The sequence below is a fragment of the Triticum urartu genome, chromosome 3 (assembly GCF_003073215.2).
Source record: "Triticum urartu cultivar G1812 chromosome 3, Tu2.1, whole genome shotgun sequence".
Taxonomy (NCBI): domain Eukaryota; kingdom Viridiplantae; phylum Streptophyta; class Magnoliopsida; order Poales; family Poaceae; genus Triticum; species Triticum urartu.
The window spans coordinates 311,374,142-311,392,619 of NC_053024.1; positions in this window are offsets into that span (position 1 = coordinate 311,374,142).

Sequence of the window (18,478 nt, forward strand, 5' to 3'; positions counted from 1 at the left end):
TTAAATTAAAAAAGAGAACATAATAGGACTTCTTCAAAAAGAGAGGAAATTTTTTAAAATCAAATAAATATTTTATTTGGATTTTAATTGCTATTTTATTTGAATTAGAAAAATAGGCATTTTCGAAAATTGCATTTTAGGCCAGAAAAATGTTCACTTTGTTCTAAATATTTTATTTAGACGGTGAGAATTGTTATTGGCATTTTTAGAATTTTTTATATTTTATTAGGATTTTATTGAGGCAAAATTTATTTTTAAAAAAAGTTCTCCACCCGACTGGGCCAAAGGCCCAACCGAGCCGGGCCGAAGCCCGCGTCGCCGCCGCCTTCCTCCCGCCGTGCGTCGCACAAACGTCGAGGAGAGTCCGAGCCGGACTCTCGCTCGCGCCGCTCCCCCTCCAAGCCGCAACGCCACCCCGCCCCTTTAAAGCCCGACCCCGCCGCCTCCTCTCCACCTCACCCCGCCGCCCGCAACCACCGTCGCCGCCGCAAGCCCGTCCGCGCCGCCGCTTCTGCCGCCGTCACCGCCTGCCGCTACTACTACGCGCGCCGCCGCCGTTCGCGCCGCCGCCTATGATGCCGCTCCGCCCCGCCATTTCCCGCCACCGCCGGATCTTGACGGATCTCGCCGCCATCGGGTTTTTGGTTGAATTGGTAAAACCGACAAAACCATCGCCCCGGTTTTTTCATTAGATCGGTTTAGTTTGGTTTTTTGGGTTTCGCTAAGTAGCGAGCGTTCACTCGAACTTCACTGTTAGCAAACATATTCACTCGTTTGTCCCTGATAGCGAACGTTCATTCGATAGTCTTTTTCTTTTATTTTATTTTCTGCTAGGGACCTATCCGCGGTTATTTTTATCGCACATTAGCCCCTGATCTTCAAACGCTCGCAACTTTTTGCTCGCTCGTCCAAATCCAGTGAAACCAACGCCAAAATCTTCATCTCAGACCCCTCTTTCTAGTTAACCAACTTGAACATGATTTTAGCAATTTAAAATTTGGTTGCAAGCAGATTTTAATTGGAATTTCTTTTGACCGCAGTTTGAGTTTTGTAGCTCTAATTTGATTGATTCTTTTTGCAAATCAAAGCTCTTCTCTTGTACTTTTGATTTTGATATTTTCTCTTGAGTTTTACCCTTGCATCTATTGCTTTAGTGCTTATGTATGCTATTGTTTGTTTGCGATAGAATTTCCGGAGTGCGAAGCATGCTACTACGAGTCACTAGGGTTTTCAGATCGTCAGCAAGGCAAGTAACACTATGATCATATTTTCCATACCCAGTTTTTATGCATTAGTTTTACCCTCAAACATTGCATGAGTAGGATTTGATAACATGTGGGTGTGGGAATTAGTTGATGAGGTAGGAACCTATTGTCTTGAAGTCAGCTATGCCGTTGGAGTTGATGGACTCATTTACCTTCGAAGTCTTCCAGTGTTATCTTCATTAGATGGCCTTCAACCATATTATTGAAATTAGTACTCTCTTTTGAGATATTCGATGTAATAAGTGTGTGATTGAACTCTGCTATAAATCCTTCCAGTACTGTGTGTGTCAGCATTACCGATCCAGGGATGACACTTATGCACAGAGATTTGACCATTTGAGGTCGGATCGCTACAAGATGGTATCAGAGCACACGCAGACTGTAGGACGCGACCACTAAGATGAGCCATAGGACACTCTTCTCTACTCATTTCTGACTCTTCTCCACTTTCCACTCTATAGATGGCGGATTCAAGGAACAAGTTTGCTCAACCGGATGAAGACACCCCTTTTGGATGACACTTGAAGGAGGCCACTAGATACCTGAACATCGAAATACCAAGCTTCACTGGGACCTACACCGCCACTCTACCGGAAGAAGAGCGCTGGACCATTCGAGTACATGTCCCACGAAGGACATTCATACCAGTTACTGAGCCCATAGAGTTTTCCTTTGATGCACCAACCTGGAGTCTAGGAAAGAGCATGGCAGCTCACATCGCCATGGGGCATATCGGTGAAGTTTACCGCAAGGATCTTAAGGAGACCATCTACCAGATATGTGGACGTCCGAGATGAGCAATGGGAAATGATCAGCACCAGGAGGGACAAGTCCATTGCAGCCTACATCTAGGAGTTAAACCAACACATTCATCGTCAGGAGAACCACATGTGCGCTAGCATGATAGACCGGAAGAAGGTGATGACCAGGAACATGGAGCTACAAGAGGAACTCAAGTCTACACGCGATGGATATGAAGAGGAAATTGCAGTTCTACTGGAGAAGAATGAAGATATGTAGAAGAAGCTAGGAGTATTCATGGGAGACCCCGCACCAGGAGGTGACGACCATCCCAAAGACTACATCATCATCGACGACACCGACTCCGACCCTGACAGTGATGATGACTATGAAGACGAAGTTGGAGCAGATATCATGGAATCTTCTTCCGATCAAAATTTCTAGTTGACCACCATATTATCAGTAGTATTCCCCCATGTATATAGAATAGTCCGAGTATTTTGTAAGGGTAGTCAGATCGATTGTATGCCCTTGTTTGAATTGAGTGGTGTGATATGATTGTGTTTGTCTCATGTGCATATGGGTAGTGATTTTCTCATTAGAACTCACTCTATTATAATCTCTCCCCTCTAAAACCCATCAGATGCCTCTGAGACGTGACCCCGGGTTTGTCTTCCCGCCGGAGCTCACCCAGCTGATCCAGCAGCAGAATGTCTTGATGCAGCTACTAGTCCAGAACCAAGGCAACAACAACAATAACCCACCACCACCACCACCACCTCTAGTTGACAACTTAGCCCATTTTCTGAGGTTGAATCCGCCGGTGTTTTCCAGTAGCACCGAGCCGATTGTTGCTGGTGACTAGCTCTGCATAATTGGAAAGGAGATGACCACTGCAGGTTGCACAGATGCAAAGAAGGTGCACTTCACCGCACATCAATTGGATGGACCAGCAGCCTCATGGTGGGAGAATTACACATCCACTTTTCCCATAGCCAATGTCACATGGGATCAGTTTCAGCAAGCTTTCCGTGCTGCCAATGTCTCAACTGGAGAAATGAGTATGAAGAAGCATGATTTTCGCAACTTACGCCAGGGAAATCATACTGTGGGGCAGTACGTGGATGAGTTTAGTAAGTTAGCTCGTTATGCCTCGGATGATGTGGCCACAGATGCCGCGAAGCAGGAGATGTTTATGGAAGGGCTGAATGATGAGCTGATAATGCAGTTGATGGTGGCAACATTCAATAACTACCAGGATTTGGTAGATAGGGCCCTTATGATTGAAAGCAAACAACAGTAGATAGAGAGCCACAAACGGAAGTATGGACAGGGAAAGTACAATTCTGGAGCTCAGCAGAAGCCTCGCTTTACCCCTAACTCCAGAGGTTACACCCATAACCATGGAGGCCATACCCACAATGGAGGAAGCTCACATAACCACAGTGGGCCTAAGAAAGGAAATGGGAATGGAGCAAGCAGCAACCAGAACCGTCCCAACCCAGAAACACCCGCCAAGAAGGATCTGAGCCATGTTACCTGTTACAAGTGCGGGAAGACTGGACATTACACCAATAATTGCTCAGAGTTGAAGAATGGCAACGGAAATGGAAACTCTGGGAAGAAGCCCAATCCCTTCACCAGAGGTCAGGTGAACCACATCAACGTAGAGGAGGTTGAATATCAGCCTGATGAAGTGATCGGTAAGTTTTTGATTAATTCATTTACCGCACTTGTTCTTTCTGACATTGGTGAATCGCATTCATACATATCAAGGGGATTTGTGGACAAGTTTAAATTGCCAACCTTAGCCCTTAGTGAGGGAGTCCTCAATTAAGGGGTCCTCGGGCGTCTGACCTGTGTGATATGGGCCGGACTGATGGGCTATGAAGATACAAGACAGAAGACTCTCTCCCGTGTTCGGATGGGACTCTACTTGGCGTGGATGGCAAGCCTAGAGTGCAGATATGAAGATTCCTTTCTCTGTAACCGACTTTGTACAACCCTAGTCCCCTCTAGTGTCTTTATAAACCGGAGGGTTTAGTCCGTAGAGGCAATCATAATCTGACAGGCTAGACTTCTAAGGTTTAGCCATTACGATCTCGTGGTAGATCAACTCCTGGTAACCCCCATACTCATCAATATCAATCAAGAATCACGTAGGGTATTACCTCCATCGAGAGGGCCCGAATCTGGGAAAATCTTTGTGTCCCCTGTATCGAGTTACCATCAACCTTAGACGCACAGTTCGGGACCCATATCCGAGATCCGCCGGTTTTGACACCGACATTGGTGCTTTCATTGAGAGTTCCACTGTGTCGCCGCCAAAAGGTTCGATGGCTAATTTAATTCGCTGGAGAGATAAGCCCGTGGCTCTTTCCATTGTGCAAGCAAGATTGGTTGGATTAGCTCACTCCATCCATCATCTATAACGATGCTGCCCTAGGGGAGGTTTTTCTCCCCGGCCAGATCTTCGTATTCGGTGGCTTCTCACTTCGGGCCAACTCGCTTGGCCATATGGAGGAGATCGACAGCTACGCCCCAGGTCACCAGGTTAGTTTTGGAAACCTGGATTATGTCACTGATATCCGGGGAGACATGATCTTCCAAGGATTCATGACCCCAGCCTCCGCTCTAGCCTTAGAGCCGGAGCGCCTCGCCAGGACCAAAGACGGGATTTCTAAACCCGCTAGACTATTTGTGGCCACTAGGCCCAGTAGGGAGAGCCGGAGGAAGCAGTGTCGTCGGCAACCATCACAAAGCCGGACCCTTCCCCGGACACTGGCTCCGAACTCTCGGAGTCAGCATCGTGTGAGCTCGGCCAAGGAATTCCCTCCCCGCCATACTCCACGAATTCTTTTCTCCCTCAACAAACCTCGCCTTTAAGCGAGGCTCTGGACTTGATGCGATCCCTTGTGATTATAGAGGAGGAACGTCCGAACTATGCCCAACCCGGGCTAGGGACTGAGAGCGGGGAATTTTACGTCCCACCCATCACCCACTTCATCGCCACAGTAGAGGACTTAACTGACATGCTCGATTACGGCTCCGAAGACATCGACGGTATGGACGATGATGCTGGAGAGGAGCAAGCCGAAAACCCACCGTTTAAGGGACGCTGGACAGCCACCTCTTCATATGACGTGTACATGGTGGATACACCCAAGGAGGGTGACAGTGATAATGAGAAAAATCCAGAAGAGGATAAACCTCCCGAAATACAACAAAAGCGCCAACGATGCCGCTAAATCACGCCGCAACAAAGACAAAAATACCGGCACGAGAGACAACAACACTCCGGATGATGCCGAAGACCAAGAAAACCCCGTCGAGCAAAACTCTGAACAAGACGGTCGGGAGGATGGGCAAGTTAGCCCTAATGAATAGGCTGCAAAGAAAGACTCGGAGGACAGTAACTACCTTCCACCCTCGGAGGATGAGGTGAGCCTCGGCGACGAATACTTTATCGTGTCTGAGGATCATCTCAAGCAGGAGGGCTTTAAGCAACAGCTAATAGCCACTGCGAGGATCCTAAAAAAGAAATAGAAGCGGCTTTAAGCTGATTAAGACCTACTCAATGACAGATGTACCAATGTACTGGCAGCCGAGGAATACAGCCTCGTGTGCCCAACTAAAAGTTACCCGAAGCACAAAATACTACCTCAATTCGATGATGAGGCACGCGAACCCGCACCAGCGGCACGTAATACGGCTAACCGACCACCACGTGGCCGAGACAAAGCGGCAACTCAAGCTGAACACCAGCCCATCCCACCTCACCGTAAAGGCAAGGATAAAACTGCTCGGGAATATACATATGACCTGTGGCGGGACCTAAAGAATAAAGCGGGTCCAACCAGATCGATCTACGAACCGTGGGGGCGTGCCCCGACGCGCGATGACGGCTATCAAGCCGAACATGGCGACCACAATCACGTCCGGGCCGAAAACCGTAGACGGACTCCATCCGAACTACGTCACGATATGGCCCGATATAGAGGCGCCGCACACCCCCTCTGCTTCACTGATGAAGTAATGGAACATGAATTCCCGGAAGGGTTCAAACCCGTGAACATCGAGTCATATGATGGGACAACAGACCCCGCGGTATGGATCAAAGATTTTCTTCTGCACATTCATTTGGCCCGTGGTGATGATCTTCATGCCATCAAATACCTTCCATTAAAACTCAAGGGGCCAGCTCGGCACTGGTTGAACAGCCTGCCCGAAAATTCCATTGGCAGCTGGGAAGACCTGGAAGATGCCTTCCGCGATAACTTCCAAGGTACATATGTCCGGCCTCCAGATGCCGATGACCTAAGTCACATCATCCAGCAGCCCGGGGAGTCAGCCAGGAAGCTCTGGACTAGGTTCTTAATTAAAAAGAACCAAATTGTCGATTGTCCGGACGCCGAAGCCCTTGCGGCCTTTAAACATAGCATTCGAGACGAATGGCTTGTCCGCCACCTCGGACAACAAAAACCAAAATCCATGGCAGCCCTTACCGCTCTGATGACCCGCTTTTGCGCGGGAGAGGACAGCTGGCTCGCTCGTAGAAGCAACAGCACCAGTGATCCCGGCACTTCCGAAGTTCGAGACGGCAACGGCAATCCATGACGCAATAAACACAAGCGTCGAAATAATAATGAAGGAACGCAAGACACGACGGGCAACGCCGGATTCAGCGGCTCCAAACCCGGTCAACGGAAAAAAGCATTCAAGGCAAACAGAGACGGACCATCCAATCTAGACAAAATACTGGATCGACCCTGCCAAATTCGTGGCAGCCTCGACAAACCGGCCAATCATACCAATAGAAGCTGTTGGGTCTTCAAACAAGCCGGCAAGCTCAATGCCGAACACAAGGGGAAGGGGCCGCCCAGTGACAGTGACGACGAAGAGACTCGCCAACCCAACACCGGGGGTTAGAAGCAATTTCCCCCCGAAGTAAAAACAGTAAACATGGTACATGTGACGCACATCCCTACGGGGAAGCGCAAATGCGCACTAAAGGACGCCTACCCCATATAGTCGGTCGCCTCAAAATCTAGCCAATGGGCGGCCTGCCAGATCACTTTTGATCGCAAAGACCACCCAGCCAGTATCTATCGCGAAGGTTCGACAGCTCTGGTCCTCGACCCAATTATCGACGGGTTCCATCTCACGAAAGTCCTTATGGACGGCAGCAGTAGCCTTAACCTACCCTACCAGGACACTGTCTGCAAAATGGGCATTGATCCTTCAAGAATCAATCCCACCACAACTTCCTTCAAGGGAGCAGTACCCGGCATAGAAGCTCACTGCACGGGTTCAATTACATTGGATGTCATTTTCGGCTCGCCGAACAACTTTCAAAGCGAAGGCTTGACCTTCGATATTGTCCCGTTCCGCAGTAGCTACCATGCACTGCTCGGGCATACCATTTTTGCTTGTTTTAACATTGTCCCACACTATGCTTATCTAAAGCTTAAGATGCCCGGTCCACGCGGCGTCATCATGATAACGGAAACACGGAACGCTCCCTCCGTATAGAGGATCATACTACGGCTACTGCAGTTGAAGTACAAAGTGGCCCCATCAAGCCTCGTATCCCATCGGCCATCAAGCCGTCGGTCTCTATTAAACAGGACCGATCAATCTCAGAGCTCGATTAGTAGTTCGGCCTCTATCGTTCGCCTCATAGAGCTATGAAGTTTATACCGCGCATACATAATTATGCACTTAAAATACCATGGTCATCGGCGGAGGCACAATGTCACGCCCTCGATGCGTCTATATCTCCCACGTGTCGAAGCACGACTTAGAGGCATAACCGCATTGAAAGCAATGTCGCAAATGAGGTAATCTTCACACAGCCCATGTAATACATAAGGAAAAGAGATACATAGTTGGCTTACAATCGCCACTTCACACAATTACATGAATAAAGCATTACATCAATCAGATACAATCAAGGTCCGACTACGGAACCAAAATAAAAGAAGACTACCCCAAAAGCTACACAGATCCCCGATCGTCCCGACTGGGCTCCACTACTGATCAACTGGAAACGGAACAACACAAAGGAAAAGATCTTCATCGAGCTCCTTGTCGGTGTCAAAACCAGCGGATCTCGGGTAGGGGGTCCCGAACTATGCGTCAAGGCCGGATGGTAACATGAGACAAGGGACACGATGTTTTTACCCAGGTTCGGGCCCTCTCGATGGAGGTAATACCCTACTCCTGCTTGATTAATATTGATAATATGGGTAGTACAAGAGTAGATCTACCACGAGATCAAGGAGGCTAAACCCTAGAAGCTAGCCTATGGTGTGATTGTTGTATATGGAGTTGATCGCCTACGGACTACAACCCCCCGGTTTATATAGACACCGGATAGGGTTAGGGTTACACAGAGTCAGTTACAATGGTAGGAAATCTTGAATATCCGCATCGCCAAGATTGCCTTCCACGCCAAGGAAAGTCTCATCCGGACACGGGACGAAGTCTTCAATCTTGTATCTTCATAGTCCAGGAGTCCGGCTGAAGGTATAGTCCGGCTACCCGAACACCCCCTAATCCAGGACTCCCTCAGTAGCACCCGAACCAGGCTTCAATGACAACGAGTCCGGCGCGCAGATTGTTCGGCATTGCAAGGCGGGTTCTTCTCCAAATCCTGTGTACCTGTAGGAATAATGTCCGATTTTTGTAATGTAGTGCTCCTCAGCTTCCACGCCCAATAATGGTCGTCTTCCACGTGTCAAACGAATGCGAAAAGCCGGGGCATTTTTACATCCACACCCCAAGCCGTATAAACGAGCCGCCTATTTAACGGGATGGGGATTTAGGTCCAAACCACATCTTCTCCTTTCCGCGAGTTATCATCAGAGCGCTTCCAGCAAAGGTCCATTCCAACATGACCAGCCGCCGCAGCTCCTCCCCTCGCCCCTCCGGTCCCAAACCCGGGGCCTGGGAGAGTTGCACCATCCCGCATAGCGAGTTAGTGTCGCTTCAGGCCAAGGGATTTCTCCCTCAGGCATACATGGTCCCGGTCCGAGCCGGTCTCGCCACCTACAATGGCGGAAAACAAGCGGAGAGCACCCCAATCCTTCTAAAGGAGACTGGGTGTGCCTCGTCCCCTATCTAATAAGGGGACTGGGATTTCCAATTCACCCATTTCTCCGCGGGCTTCTGGAGTTCTACGGCCTCTAGCTGCACAATCTCACGCCCGCCTCCGTATTACATATTGCGGGTTTCGTTGCCCTTTGTGAGCTATTTTTAGGCATTGAGGCTCATTTCGTGCTGTGGAAGAGGTTATTCTGCCTGGTGCCCCGTTCTCAAGAGGGGTCTATATACCAAGTGGGCGGAGCCGAAGTATGGCACATCACCGGGACTGGATACCTATCCGGAACCCCAAAGAAGGCGTCCGAGGACTGGCCTATCCGGGCCGGTCTCCCTGAGTTCAACAGTGCTCCATTGAAGAAACGCTTGAGCTGGCGCCCGTGGAGCTCTCAGAGAGAAAACGACAGAGACGTCCTTTACCTGATGGGCTGGATAAGACTGTTGGCTCATTCCGGACTAACCATGATTAGAGTCATGGCCGCATGCATTATGCGGGGGGTGCAGCCGCTTCAATATAGAGGCCACCCCATGTGGGATTTCAATGGGGAGGATGACGCCACTCGTTACGGTCGTAAGGGGCCGGCCTCAGCCGCCGCCCTAATAAAGATCTTATCCTCTTTATACAAGGGAGAAAAGGAGGAATTCCTCTGCGTCAACCCGTGGGCCGGATTCACTATGTACGATCCTCCAAGTTGGGTAAGTGAACAATTGCGCTTGCCCGTTTGTTTTATACTCCCACGGTTAGATATGTAGTCTAACGACTTCAATGCAGGAACTGCGACAGGAGGTACAGGATATAAACAGCCGCCCTCCACAGCCCGAGGACCCAGAACAGTCCCTCGATCCGGACTCCGAAGAGGATCAGGACATATCGGTGGAGCTTATCAACGGGGTGTTCCATCAGCTAAGCAAGGACAATACCTTGGTAGCCATTATGGCTGATTACCCAGGGTTAATCCTGGCCTCCCAGGTGACAGAAACCGGAATCTCATTCCCTTGAGAGAGATTCCATTCTCATGTATTCCGGTGTTTCTGACGACAACCGTGTTTTGCAGGGGAGATTTCCGAGGCGGGAGGATGAACCTGCGGCGGCTAGCCAACGAGGGGCCGCAGGGCCCCGTGGGGCAAAAAGGAATGTAGTCTGGACTGAGATGCCGGCGCAAAGGTATAGCGCACCCTTTGTTTCCCTAGAGTTATTCTGTCAGGGCATATTAACGTTCGTGCTATCTTCAGAACAAAGAGACCTCGCCGGACTACATCCGGAGATGTTGCCAATCGCGCCTCCACCAGCCAGGCTCCAACGTCTGGCCAGGAAGCGGAGGCGAGCACAAGGCGCGCACCGGACGCTCCTCCGACAGAGGATGCGGACAGGCTGTCCGCCACCAATTCTGAAGTGGAGAGTGCCATGAACCACAGGCGTCGCCGGACAGTTCTACGCGACGCTTGTTTCTCCCAAGAGGCTTTAGATGCCTTTAATTTAGGAGATGCGTACCTCCGTGCGGCTCAAAATGGTTTAGCCAGAGCCACGGAGCAGTATGTAAAAGACATACGGGTAAGAAAATTTTGGTCAAATATATATATATATATACCAGTAGCCCCCGAGACTTGAAACAGTTAGAGCAACTGATTTAAGGATCATTTAATATGCAGGTTCTTATAGAGAAGAATACCGTACTGTCCCAGGAGCTGGAAAAGTGCAAGGCCCAACTAGAGGCCGCACTAGCCGCAACAGGGGAGCCCAAAGAGACCCCCTCAGGTAAGATACACTTCGAAAGATTAGTATTGTGCGGTGTGGGTGCAAATCTGACAAATCACATTGCAGATGGCGCGGGACTCAATCCGGGAAAGCACCAACTCTTACGCCGGCTAAAGGCCGGTGAGAGTACGTTGACAACGGTGAGGCGAGAGAAGAATGATCTTCAGGATGCCAACACCAAGCTGGACGTCGAACTTAAAGATGTTTGTGGCCAGCTGTCGGACTCCACAAAGGAGAATCAGCGGCTTCGACGCGGCATATTTAGTAAGTGCTTGAACAAACTTTGAAAAAAGAGTTCAGCGAGGAAGTCGACTAACAGAGTAATGTCTGTAGGTATGCTCACAGGTCGTCCTACAGAGGAGATGCCCGGTTCTACGGGTGACCTTCTTCCCGAACTCTTGCAACTGCACGAGCGAATTCGGCAGGCGATGTGAGGCGTTGCCCAAGCCTTATGGCCTGCCCACTCCATGCCCGAGGGCCTTGGAGAGCTTGCGGAGAAGCTGAAGGGAGCTCGGCAGCGCTTCCGGTTGTGGAAGATATCGGCCTGCCGACAAGGCGCTAGGGAGGCCTGGGCCATGGTGAAGACCCGTTTTACGAAGTCTGACCCAAACCACATGGCCGAGGTCGGACCAGTGGGGCCTGACGGGAAGGAGATCCCTGTAAGCTTAGTATACGGCCAAGTAGAGTTGGCCGCGAAGTGTTCCCAGCAGGACTGTAAATTAGACAACCTGTTAGATGGTATAGAAGAGGAATACAATCAGTCAGAATGACTATGTAATTTTGAATTGACATGTCTAATGCCTTCTAGCCGGATTGTAGATTGTTTGTCGGTGCCGACCTTTTCGCTTCAACCTCAGGACCTGACGGTCCGGAGTGTGTCCGAATACCATAGCGGTTATATAAGAACCGGGGTATGCGTGGAGACCAGGCGTAGGGGTCATTAGTGGTTTATCAGACAAGTGCCCAACTAGTTATGTTATATTACATGGTTAGTAAGAAACATCATCCAGAGAGAATAGTTCCGTTAGGGGTTCCTTTCGTTGGGAGGCATGCCCTAAAGTGCATGTCTGGACTGCGTGAAAAAACGCAGAAAAAGCATCTGGGGCGCATAAAATGGGTAAAAAGATCATCTTTTATTTCACCGACCGAATATTCCCTTAAGAATGCTAGCTTTCGGCTTCACCCAGTCTGAGGTACACATCCAGCTGACCCGGCAGTAACAATCGCAGAGGTGCTCCCTTTACCGTCTAGCCAAACAATCGGGAACGTAGGGGTAAGCACAGGAGCCAGGCAACCCAGCTTGGCCAAAACTTAAGTCATATCGACACATATAATGGTGAAGAAAAAGGTACATGCGGAAGTTTGACGCATGTGTTGGGCGTGAAGCCCGTATAAATAAGCTTCTGTTAAAGAAGCCCCCGGGTTTAATGAGCGCGAGTGGCGCGTCACTAGATGAGCCTTTAAGGGCTATAAAAGAAAAGAGGGGAAGGAGAGAAATGTAAGAAAGAAGAATGCAAAAAAATGCAAAAAATGGACAGAGGAAGGAGACGAACACAGAGTCCGGCGCTAGGCATAGAATCTTCGGAGACGGGTGGCGTTCCACGGGTTCGGCTCGAGTCGGTTATCCGACGCATCTCACAGGCAGTACGCCCCACCAGTCAGGACTTGGTCGATTATGAATGGACCTTCCCACTTGGGCTTGAGTTTGTCCTTTTTCTTATCCGGCAGGCGTAGAACTAGTTCGCCAACATTGTAATTTTTGGCCCGTACTTCTCTGCTTTGATATCTTTAGGCCTGCTGTTGATAAAATGCGGAACAGGCTTTTGCCACGTCACTCTCCTCCTCCAAGGCGTCCAAGTTGTCCTGCCGATCAAGCTTGGCTTCTCTTTCTTCGTACATGCGCACTCTAGGTGAGTCATGAATTATGTCGCAGGGCAGAACTGCCTCTGCGCCGTACACCACAAAAAATGGTGTGTATCTGGTGGTGCGATTTGGCGTGGTCCGCAGCCCCCAGAGCACGGAGTCGAGCTCCTCTACCCAGTGCGTGTTAGATTCCTTGAGGAACCGCACCAATCTAGGTTTAATGCCGCTCATGATAAGACCATTTGTGCGTTCGACCTGGCCGTTGGTTTGTGGGTGATAGACGGAAGCATAATCGAGCTTGATGCCCATGTTTTTGCACCAGAGTTTTACCTTGTCTGCTGTAAAGTTTGTACCGTTATCGGTTATGATACTGTGGGGGACGCCATAACGGTGTACAACCCCGGATATGAAGTCTATCACAGGTCCGGATTTGGCCATTTTAACAGGCTTGGCTTCTATCCATTTGGTGAACTTATCCACCATGACCAGTAAGTATTTTTTCCTATCGGTCCCACCTTTAAGGGGTCCGACCATGTCAAGCCCCCAGACCGCAAAAGGCCAGGTGATGGGTATAGTTTGGAGTGCGGTGGGTGGCATATGGCTTTGGTTGGCAACCAACGCATCGTTGGACTAGGTCCTGAGCGTCTGCTCGGGCCGTTGGCCAATAAAACCTGTACGGAAAGCCTTGCTAACAAGGGACCGAGCAACAGCGTGGTGACCACCGAGTCCGGCATGAATTTCAGCCAGAAGGTTCCGCCCTTCCTCTTCGGAGATGCACCTTTGAAGGACTCCGGTAGTGCTTTTCTTATAAAGCTCTCCCTCATGGACTCTATAGGCTTTAGATCGCCGCACTATGCAGCGGGCCTCGTTTTGGTCCTCCGGGAGTTCCTGCCTAGTAAGGTTGGCTAGGAGTGGTTCTGTCCACGGGGCGATAACCGCCATTATTACGTGGGCTGAAGGTGTAATTTCATTGGCAGAGCCTCCAATTGTGTCAGATTGTTCGGCGTCGAGTGGTGCGGCTGGGTTCGGGCTGTTATTTGCGGGTTCCCCCTCCCATGCTACGGATGGCTTGAACAATCTTTCCAAAAAGATGTTGGGGGGGACTGCATCGCGTTTTGCTCCGATGCGTGCCAGGACGTCCGCTGCTTGATTGTTTTCTCAGGCTATATGGTGAAACTTCAGCCCTTCGAACCAAGCTGACATTTTTAGGACGACGTTGCGGTAAGCTGCCATTTTTGGGTCCTTGGCGTCGAAGTCTCCATTTATTTGGGATATCGCGAGGTTTGAATCCCCGCATACCTCTAGGCGCTGGATACCCATGGATACTGCTATCCGGAGACCATGTAGGAGGGCCTCGTATTCGGCTGCATTGTTGGAATCCGTGTACATGATCTGGAGCACATAATGGACTGCGTCTCCTGTGGGGGACGTCAGGACGACACCAGACCCTAGTCCGGCCAACATTTTGGAGCCGTCGAAATGCATAATCCAGTTTGAATATGTGTCGTACTCTTTAGGGAGCTCGGCCTCCGTCCATTCTACGACGAAGTCGGCCAAAACTTGCGATTTAATAGCTCGCCGTGGCTTATAGGTTATATCGAACGGGAGAAGCTCGATGGCCCATTTTGCAATCCGGCCCGTTGCATCGCGGTTGTTGATAATATCGTTGAGTGGTACTTCCGAGGCTACTGTTATGGAACACTCTTGAAAGTAGTGTCGTAGCTTCCGGGATGCCATGAATACCGCGTATGCAATCTTTTAATAATGCGGGTACCGTGATTTGCATGGAGTGAGGAAAGTGGACACGTAGTAGACCGGCCTTTGAAGGGGGAATTTGTGTCCATCCGTTTCCCGCTCGACAACGAGCACTGCGCTAACAACTTGATGTGTGGCTGCAATGTACAATAACATTGGTTCGCTGGTGTTCGGCGCAGCCAGGACTGGGTTTGTTGCCAATATGGCTTTTATTTCATCAAGTCCGGCCGTCGTGGCATCCGTCCACTCGAAGTGTTCGGTGCGCCGAAGGAGGTGATAGAGGGGTAGTGCCTTTTCTCCAAGCGGGAGATGAAGCGGCTTAGAGCTGCCACACATCTGGTTAATTTTTGTATTTGTTTGAGGTCCTTTGGGATATCCAATTGTGACAAAGCTCGGATCTTGGCTGGATTTGCTTCAATTCCTCTACCGGATACAATGAAGCCCAAGAGCTTTCCGGCTGGAACGCCGAAGACGCATTTTTCCGGGTTGAGCTTGATGTTATATTTTTGGAGGTTGTCGAATGCAAGCCTCAAGTCGTCTACTAGAGATTCGACATGTCTTGATTTGACGACCACATCATCCACATACGCCTCCACTGTTTTGCCGATCTGGTTTGCCAGACATGTCTGGATCATGCGCTGATATGTTGCGCCGGCGTTTTTCAGCCCGAAGGGCATTGTGTTGAAGCAGAATGGGCCGTATGGTGTGATGAATGCTGTTGCGGCTTGGTCTGATTTTGCCATCTTGATTTGATGGTAACCGGAGTATGCGTCGAGGAAACACAACGAATCATGTCCTGCGGTGGCATCGATAATTTGATCGATATGGGGGAGGGGGAAGGGATCCTTTGGGCAAGCCTTGTTGAGGTCTTTAAAATCGAGACACAGGCGCCAGGATTTGTCCTTCTTTGGTACCATCACCAGGTTTGCTAGCCAGTCCGGATGTTTTATGTCTCTAATGAATCCGGCCTCCAATAGCTTGGCTAGCTCCTCTCCCATAGCCTGTCTCTTGGGTTCGGAAAAACGCCGAAGGGCTTTTTTGACAGGTTTGAATCCTTTTAGGATATTTAAGCTGTGTTCGGCCAGCCTGCGTGGGATCCCTGGCATGTCTGAAGGGTGCCAGGCGAAAATGTCCCAGTTCTCTCATAGGAACTCTCGCAGTGCGGCGTCTACATCAGGGTTCACTCATGCCCCGATGGAAGCTGTTTTATTGGGGTCCGTTGGATGAACCTGGAATTTGACTATTTCGTCAGCTGGCTTGAAGGATGTGGATTTGGATCTCTTGTCGAGTATCACATCATCCCTGTTAACCGTGGAGCGCAACGTAGTCAGTTCCTCGGCCGCTAAGGCTTCGGATAGTGCCTCAAGGGCTAATGCGACCGTCTTGCTTTCGGCGCGGAGTGCTATGTCCGGATCACTAACTAGAGTGATAATTCCGTTCGGCCCGAGCATCTTAAGCTTCATGTACCCGTAATGGGGTATTTCTTGGAAGATTGTGAATGCTTCCCGCCCTAGTAAAGCGTGATATCCGCTTTTGAACGGGGCCACCTGAAATGTGACTTCTTTGGACCTGTAATTATCCGCGTGCCGAACACCACATGTAGTGTGATTTTTCCTGTGCAGCGCGCTTCCTGACTGGGGATTATTCCTCTAAAGGTTGTGCTGCTTCGCTCGATGCGGTTCCAGTCTATTTCCATTTTTCGAAGCGTTTCCTCATAAATGAGGTTCAGTCCGCTGCCTCCATCCATGAGCACCTTGGTGAGGCGAAAAGCCGTCCACTATGGGACTGAGGACCAATGCGGCTGGTGCTCGGGCTGTTCGGAATCTAGGTTCATCACTTGCGTTGAAGGTAATAGCAGTGTCGCTCCATGGATTTATTGTTGCAACTTGATAGACTTCGGCGAGGCTGCGGAGTGTTCTTTTTCGCATATTGTTTTATGCGAAAGTCTCGAAGACTGTGAGAACAGTACTGGTGTCCTCGGGCTGGCTTTCTGCGGCCTCCAGAATTAAGAGGTCCTCGCCAATTTTGGCTACCTGCCGGAGTATCCAACATGCTCCAAGGCTGTGAGTTGGTGTGGCGTCCTCTGTACTGTGAATTCTACAGGGTCCATCAAGCCACCTTTCTAGTACGGTTCCATGCCCTGTAGAGGGTTTTGGCTTTTTGGTGTTTATCCCGGGTGTCCTATGATGATGCACCCTCTTAGTTCGGACGAGATTACTATTCAAGGCCAGATTATCCCAAAATTTTGTTTCAGTTCTCCAGGCGCTTTCCATCGCACAGTATTTTTGTACTATGGATGCCAAGTCAGCGAAGCGTGTAATATCACGACGACTTACGGCGTTAAGGATTCCCTCGTCTGTGCAATTACTGCAGAAAATTGAGATTGCGTCTCCCTCGCGGCAATCCTTTATCCTGTTCATAACCAGGAGGAATCTGGCCCAGTAATGATGTACTGTTTCCTCGGGCCTCTGCCTGATTTGGGAGAGATCGCTTATGTTCGGGTGGGCGGGTGTCGTTGAATCTGAAACCTCACCCAATCCAAGATTCGGAGACCGAAGAGTTTCCGAACTCTGAAGTTCCGATTCTTGGATGTTGTCCAATGAATCTAGCCCGTTGCCTGATCCTAAGCTCAGGTCTTGAGTTAGATCCTCCCCTCCGCGGGTATCCGGCTTGGAGGGGTCGGGAATTCAGACGAAGCTAGTCCTTAAAATAGATGAAGAGTCGCCGCACTGTGCCTCTACCACGGAAACTTGGTGGGTGACTTGGGGAGAGTTAATTTCTCTTAGATCGGGTTTAAGCCCAACCTGGTCGTAATCCGTAAGGACCCCCAGGGCGGCTATGCGATCCAAGAGCTCATTTACGGAAGAGAGCTCCATTGGATCTAGCTGCTCGACGAGCTCCGAGCTGACGTGTAGGTTGCTTTTGATGACCCGAGAGGTCACCGTCGGCGCAACAGCCGAACAGGCAGTCATGAGGAAACCACCTAGCCGGAGAGTTTGGCCGACAGCCAAGGCTCCCTTAGCAATGGCGCCGTCTTTAAAGACGGGAGGAGGCATCCTTCCTGATTGCGACAGCACAGAGGAACTCTCAATGAAAGCACCAATGTCGGTGTCAAAACCGGCGGATCTCGGGTAGGGGGTCCCGAACTGTGCGTCAAGGCCGGATGGTAACAGGAGACAAGGGACACGATGTTTTTACCCAGGTTCGGGCCCTCTCGATGGAGGTAATACCCTACTCCTGCTTGATTAATATTGATGATATGGGTAGTACAAGAGTAGATCTACCACGAGATCAAGGAGGCTAAACCCTAGAAGCTAGCCTATGGTGTGATTGTTGTATATGGAGTTGATCGCCTACGGACTACAACCCCCCGGTTTATATAGAAACCAGATAGGGTTAGGTTCACACAGAGTCGGTTACAATGGTAGGAGATCTTGAATATCCGCATCGCTAAGCTTGCCTTCCATGCCAAGGAAAGTCTCATCCGGACATGGGACGAAGTCTTCAATCTTGTATCTTCATAGTCCAGGAGTCCGGCTAAAGGTATAGTCCGGCTACCCTAACACCCCCTAATCTAGGACTCCCTCACTCCTCCTTGAGCTAGGTTGCGTCACCTGCTCGGTAACATCGGCAGCTGCAAACTGGTTTTGGAAGTATCTGTGAGCCACGGGGACTCAGCAATCTCGCACCCTCGCGATCAAGACTATTTAAGCTTATAGGAAGGGTAAAAGGTATGAGGTGGAGCTGCAGCAAGCGACTAGCATATATGGTGGCTACCATACGCAAAAGAGAGTGAGAAGAGAAGGCAAAAGCACGGTCGAGAATCTATGATCAAGAGTGATCCTAGAACAACCTACGTCAAGCATAACTCCAACACCGTGTTCACTTCCCGGACTCCGCCGAGAAGAGACCATCACGGTTACACACGCGGTTGATGTATTTTAATTAAGGTCAACTTCAGGTTTTCTACAACCGGACATTAACAAATTCCCATCTG